This window comes from Pygocentrus nattereri, chromosome 10 (assembly GCF_015220715.1).
Source record: "Pygocentrus nattereri isolate fPygNat1 chromosome 10, fPygNat1.pri, whole genome shotgun sequence".
NCBI classification, from domain to species: Eukaryota; Metazoa; Chordata; class Actinopteri; order Characiformes; family Serrasalmidae; genus Pygocentrus; species Pygocentrus nattereri.
The window spans coordinates 44814062-44820641 of record NC_051220.1 but is presented as its reverse complement, the minus strand read 5'-3'; the positions used below and the strand labels follow the sequence as shown (position 1 = coordinate 44820641).

The window sequence follows — 6580 nt, the reverse complement described above, 5'->3', positions numbered from 1 at the left end:
GGCGGTGTAGATCAGGCTGAGAGCGTAGGTCTTTCTGGCGGTGTAGGTCAAGCGGAGATGGACAGGTCATTCTCGCGGTGTAGGTCAGGCTGAGAATGCAGGTCAGGCTTGCATTGTCGGTCAGGCTGAGAACGCAGGTCATTCTGGTGGTGCACGTCAGGTTGAGAGGGCAGGTCAGGCTGGCGGTGTAGGTCAGGCAGAGAGCGCAGGTCATTCTGGCGGTGTAGGTCAGGCTGTTGTTTCCTGACTGTTGCACGTCAGGCTGAGAGCGCAGGTCAGGCTGGCGCTGTAGGTCAGACTCAGAGTGCAGGTCATTCTGGCGGTGTAGGTCAGGCTGAGAGCGCAGGTCTTTCTGGCGGTGTAGGTCAAGCGGAGATGGGCAGGTCATTCTCGCGGTGTAGGTCAGGCTGAGAGCACAGGTCATTCTGGCGGTGTAGGTCAGGCTGAGAGCATAGGTCATTCTGGCAGTGTACGTCAGGCTGAGAGGGCAGGTCAGGCTGACGGTGTAGGTCTGGCTGAGAGCGCAGGTCATTCTGGCGGTGTAGGTCAGGCTGAGAGAGCAGGTCATTCTGGCGGTGTAGGTCAGGCTGAGAGAGCAGGTCAGGCTGAGAGAGCAGGTCATTCTGGCGGTGTAGGTCAGGCTGAAAGTGCAGGTCATTCTGGCAGTGTAGGTCAGGCTGAGAGGGCAGGTCATTCTGGCGGTGTGGGTCAGGCTGAGAGGGCAGGTCAGGCTGGTGGTGTAGGTCAGGCTGAGAGCGCAGGTCATTCTGGCGGTGTAGGTCAGGCTGAGAGTGCAGGTCATTCTGGCGGTGTAGGTCAGGCTGAGAGAGCAGGTCAGGCTGAGAGCGCAGGTCATTCTGGCGGTGTAGGTCAGGCTGAAAGTGCAGGTCATTCTGGCGGTGTAGGTCAGGCTGAGAGGGCAGGTCATTCTGGCGGTGTAGGTCAGGTTGAGAGAGCAGGTCATGCTGGCGGTGTAGGTCAGGCTGAGAGCGCAGGTCATTCAGGCGTTGTAGGTCAGACTGAGAGGGCAGGTCATTCTGGCAGTGTAGGTCAGGCTGAGAGGGCAGGTCAGGCTGGCGGTGTAGGTCAGTCTGAGAGTGCAGGTCATTCTGGCAGTGTAGGTCAGGCTGAGAGCGCAGGTCATTCTGACGGTGTAGGTCAGCCTGAGAGTGCAGGTCAGGCTGGCGGTGTAGGTCAATCTGAGAGGGCAGGTCATTCTGGGGGTGTAGGTCAGGCTGAGGGGGCTGGTCATTCTGGCGGTGTAGATCAGGCTGAGAGGGCAGGTCAGGCTGGCGATGTAGGTCAGGCTGAGAGCGCAGGTCATTCTGACGGTGTAGGTAAGGCTGAGAGGGCAGGTCAGGCTGGCGGTGTAGGTATGGAATGAGAGCGCAGGTCTTTCTGGCAGTGTAGGTCAGGCTGAGAGCGCAGGTCATTCTGGCGGTGTAGGTCAAGCTGAGATGGGCAGGTCATTCTGACGGTGTAGGTCAGGCTGGCGGTGTAGGTCAGGCTGAGAACGCAGGTAATTCTGGTGGTGTAGGTCAGGATAAGAACGCAGGTAATTCTGGCGGTGTAGGTCAGGCTGAGAGCGCAGGTCATTCTGGTGGTGTACATCAGGCTGAGAGGGCAGGTCAGGCTGGTGGTGTAGGTCAATCTGAGAGCGCAGGTCATTCTGAGGGTGTAGGTCAGGCTGAGGGGGCTGGTCATTCTGGCGGTGCAGATCAGGCTGAGAGGGCAGGTCAGGCTGGCGATGTAGGTCAGGCTGAGAGCGCAGGTCATTTTGACGGTGTAGATCAGGCTGAGAACGCAGGTCATTCTGGCGGTGTAGGTCAGGCTGAGAGGGCAGGTCAGGCTGAGAGCGCAGGTCAGGCTGAGAGCGCAGGTCATTCTGGCGGTGTAGGTCAGGCTCAGAGGGCAGGTCAGGCTGAGAGCACAGGTCATTCTGGCGGTGTAGGTCAGGCTGAGAGGGCAGGTCAGGCTGGCGGTGTAGGTCAGGCTGAGAGGGCAGGTCATTCTGGCGGTGTAGGTCAGGCTGAGGGGACACGTCACGCCGGTGCGCACACACACACACACTTCCTAAGCTGCTTCTCCCTCAAGGTCACAGGCGGAAGGCAGGATACACTCTGGACACGTCGCTAGTCCATCGCAGGGCAGACAGACAAGCAGACACACTCACACCTAGGGGCAATTTATCATGTCCATTTGACCTGACTGCATGTCTTTGGACTGTGGCAGGAAACCCACACAGACATAGGGAGAACATGCAAACTCCACACAGAAAGGACCCTGGTCTCCCGGCCGGGGAATCAAACCCAGGCCCTTCTGTGCTGTGGCAACAGCGCTACCTACCACACCATCTAGATAGGATAAGATAAGATAAGGCTTTATTATCATTCGCATCACATGTAGTACATGGGGTGGAACGAAATAGTGTAACTCAAGGTTCCAGTTAACTCCCAAAAGTAACATAAACAATAAATAGAAGGTGCAAATAACAGCAGAATGTACCACAGCAGCATGAGTACGAGGTAGAAGGTGTACATCTTAATACTGGTGCTGTCTAAAGTGACGTATAAAGTGACACGTGTAGGGGTGATATAGTGGAGGGGTGATATAGTGGAGGGGTGATATAGTGGGGGCACTGGCTCAGTACAGCAGCAGAAATAAATAAGTGGACATGAAATGCAAGCAAGCAAGCAAAATTTATTTATATAGCGCTTTTTACAACAGGTGTTGTCACAAAGCAGCTTTACAAAACAATCAGTATTACAGAGAGAAGAGAAAAGAAGATAGAAAATCCAGGTCTGAGCCCCCATGAGCGTCGCCAGTGGCAAGGAAAAACTCCCTAAAAGAGGAAGAAACCTTGAGAGGAACCAAGACTCAGAAGGGGAACCCATCCTCCTCTGGTTGACACACAAGTGCCGTTGCAGTGACGTTTAATTGGAGTTTAAGAGTCTTATGGCTTCAGGGAAGAAGCTGTTCCTCAGTCTGGTTGTTTTACTCTTATTGCTCCGCAGCCTCCTACCTGAGGGGAGCGGGACAAAGAGTGTGTGTGCTGGATGGTTGGTGGTCCTTCATGATGCCAGTGGCCCATTTCCTGCATCTGGAGGTGTAAATGTCCACGGTGGTGGGAAGGCTGACTCCAACAGTCCTCTGTGCAGCCTTCAGCACCCTCTGCAGAGCTTTCCTCTCTACCGCAGAGCAGCTTCCATGCCACACGGTGATGCTGGAGCACAGAATGCTCTCCACCACACATCTGTAGAATGAGGTGAGGACTGAGCTCCCGAGTCCAGCACGCCTCAGCCTTCTGATGTGCCTTCCTGATCAGGCTGGAGGTGTTATTACTCCAGGTGAGATAGTTACTGAGGTGTACGCCCAAGTACCTATAGCTGGATACCACTTCCACTGCAGATCCTCCATGTGTAGGGGGAGGGGAGGGATGGTATTGCTCCTTCTGAAATCCACAATCATCTCCTTTCCACCTCCTGCTTATAACCAGACTCATCACTATTCTCACTTCACTATGACAGCCTGGATGTACGGCTGAGCAGTCATATGTGAGCAGTGTAAACAGGAGGGGGCTCAGCACACAGCCCTGAGGGGAGCCGGTGCTGAGGATGATGGAGGAGGAGATGTTGTGGATCCTCACAGACTGCGGCCTGTTAGTCAGGAAGTCCAGGACCCAATTACAGAGGGAGGTGCGCGGTCAGAGTGTGTGGAGTTTGTAAGCCAGGGTCTGGGGAATCATGGTGTTAAAGGCAGATGTGAAATTCACAAAGAGCATCCAGACATAAGAGTCCTTATTCTCCAGGTGGGTGAGGGCAGTGTGGACCACGGAGGAGATGGCATCCTCTGTGGATCGTTTTTTCCATTACGCATACTGGTGTGGATCTATCTATCTATCTATCTATCTATCTATCTATCTATCTATCTATCTAAGTGAACCAATAGTTATAGTAATGTATTGATCTGAAACAGTGGCGCAAAAAGGGGGTATGCAGCGTATGCGGCGCATATGGGCGCTGCACTAGAGGGGCGCTGCACTAGAGGGGGGCCGCACTAGAGGGGCGCCGAAACGATGCCAGAAAATTATTTCTAGTCTGCATTTTCTGTAAGAGCTGTTTGTTCAAGTATGATAATACACATCAAAAAACAGCACAGCACTAATTAGGCGCCCATCCACTCCGTCCCCTACCCTCCTGTCATTTGCTCCCAAACACAGGCGCTTGAGAACGCGCCCCATAGGGAACGGAAGAGGGAGAGAGAAAAAGATGTTGTAGGGATGAAGAAAAGCTTCTCAAAGTGGTTGAAAGACAGCAGGTTGGTCAGTTTATACGCTTTATTCACCTACGTCACCTTTGTCTACCAAAACGAGACTGTAGGGTACGAAAGTAGCGTTGGACCACTGGGTTCTAGCAAAGCTGCCTCACTGCTGCGTTCCCAAATGCACTTATTCAAAAATAAAGGAATCTAATAGAGGTCAAACCTTCCATAGTTTCCCCAAAGATCCCGAACTTCACCGGGAATAGATTCACACCATCAGAAAAGATCGCCTCTTCAGTTTAAGATGTATGTTACTGTGCTAGCTAAGGCTAGCCATGTTAATATTACCCAGCCAGCCAGATGAATGATAGCAGTGAGGCAGCAAGCTAACGCTAAAGCTAAACTGGGTTCTCCAGCTACGACCTGATTAACCCTGAACTGCTTATTTTCTCGGTTTAACTTCAAAACGAGTGACATTAGTCGAGCCACAGCTCTTTATAGTAACCTGTTTAGCTAGCTAACCTAGCTAGTCAACACTCTAGCTAATATGCTAACTGTGGCGGCCTGGTCTAAAGCTCAGCTCGCTGGTGGCACTAAATCATCTTAAACTCTTAGTTTCTAGCCACATTCAGACACATTCAGCCTGTAACTGTTTAATTGGGTTTTCCTTTACATTTTTATTTATTTTTTCCTTTTATTTATTTAATTTTCTGTTTTACCTTTTTATTTATTTCATTCCATACTTTTCGCCTTTTACCTTTTTATTTCATTTATTTCTTCCTTTTATTTATTCTGTCTTCTGTTTTACTGTTTATTTTATTTCCATAATTTACTTTTTTATATAAACTTGGTGTTTTAACCCTCTTTCTTTGTGCTTATATTTTATTATTCTAATTATTAATCTCTATTTTATTGCGTTACATTTTAGCCTGTCCACTTATCAGTTTATTCTGAATTATTTTATTTCTTCTTAATTAAATCCTCATTGCTTGTTTTTTGCTCTTACAATTTAATTTGTATTCTGTTTATAAAGTTCCTTATTTTAGCTTGCCTGCTTAAATATTTGATTTTAATTTTAATTTTTTTCAGCCACTTTAAGTTAAGGGGCGGAGTTTTGGGGGGGGGCGCCGATAATATGTTTGCATCCACCTCAGAAAGTATGTAGTTGCACCCCTGATCTGAAATAAGGAATTGGGTGATATTTAAGGAAACTTCCCGCGTGCCTGAACAGCGTGTGAAGCTTTTTTGCACTTTCCTTCAAACCATTGGCCGATGCAAGAAATGATTGACAGTGTCTCCGCCCATTCGTTACGAGCGCGCGAGGAGTGGGCGGGGCGTAAAGTGTGAGTTTATTTACAGGAACACTCGCGAGGATGAAGATAAAGATGATGATGATGGTGATGGTGATGGTGTTACTGCGTGGTGCGAGTGAAGAACTGCGTTAGTTTGAGCTCTGTTAGCTGTTAGCTTTAGCTGTTAGCTCTTTTATCCGGAAAACAGAGGCTGCGCGCGGGGAAACGAGCCCGGAGGAGCGCGAGAGAGTTTTGAGGATCTGGAGAGTGTCAGTGTCTCATCGTCAGCATGAATGGAAAATCCTGAATGAAGACGAGAGATCCACACACAGCTAGACCTGATCAATACAGACCTGATCAATACGGAGCTGAGCAATACAGACCTGATCTCTGCTGCTGTTTCTCTCCGTTTGAGGAGTCATCATTCAGTCCATCTGAAACATCTCTAAAGCAGAATGTTCCTCAGGATGTTCCTCAGTTGAGTTATTGAGTTCCGAAGGTCAGCAGTTCAGCAGATGGACGATGCTGTGATCTGAGGCTGAAGGTAAAGCTCTGATTGAAGCTCTGGGTTTGATGAACTGCAGAAACTTTGCATAAACAGATTCAGATTCAGGTTGTGATGAGTATGATTTATACAAACATCTGCGGTGATATTACAGTATATTATGGTACACACACACACACACACACACACACACACACACATATATATATATGATATCACAGTATAATATTACAGTAATGTTTACAGGATTTGTGTTACATGATTCTTAGAATCTTACAGTCAAATCTGAAATTCACTACAGTCACTGAAGGAAATAGATTATGGTAAAACAACATTGCAGGAATATCATACAGATGAGAAGATTTTATAGATTAGTGGAGGAATATGAAGAAATTGTTCCTGTAGTATTTTTTGGATATGTTATTGTTATATACCATTATACACACACACATCTTCTAACAGGGGAGCTGGAGCCTATGCCAGCAGTCATTGGGTGGAAGATCTCTGGATAGATCACGAGTCC

General features: G+C 48.9%; 1 protein-coding gene across 1 annotated transcript in view; it reads left to right on the top strand.

Moving 5' to 3' along the window:
* The first annotated feature begins 5663 nt into the window (after positions 1–5663).
* The window catches only part of ccser2a (coiled-coil serine-rich protein 2a), a 22994-nt gene continuing 22077 nt past the window's right edge, over positions 5664–6580 (top strand). The window contains exon 1 of the mRNA XM_037541799.1: positions 5664–6096. The gene's annotated coding sequence lies outside the window, so the exon portion shown is untranslated. The remainder of the gene's footprint in view (positions 6097–6580) is intronic.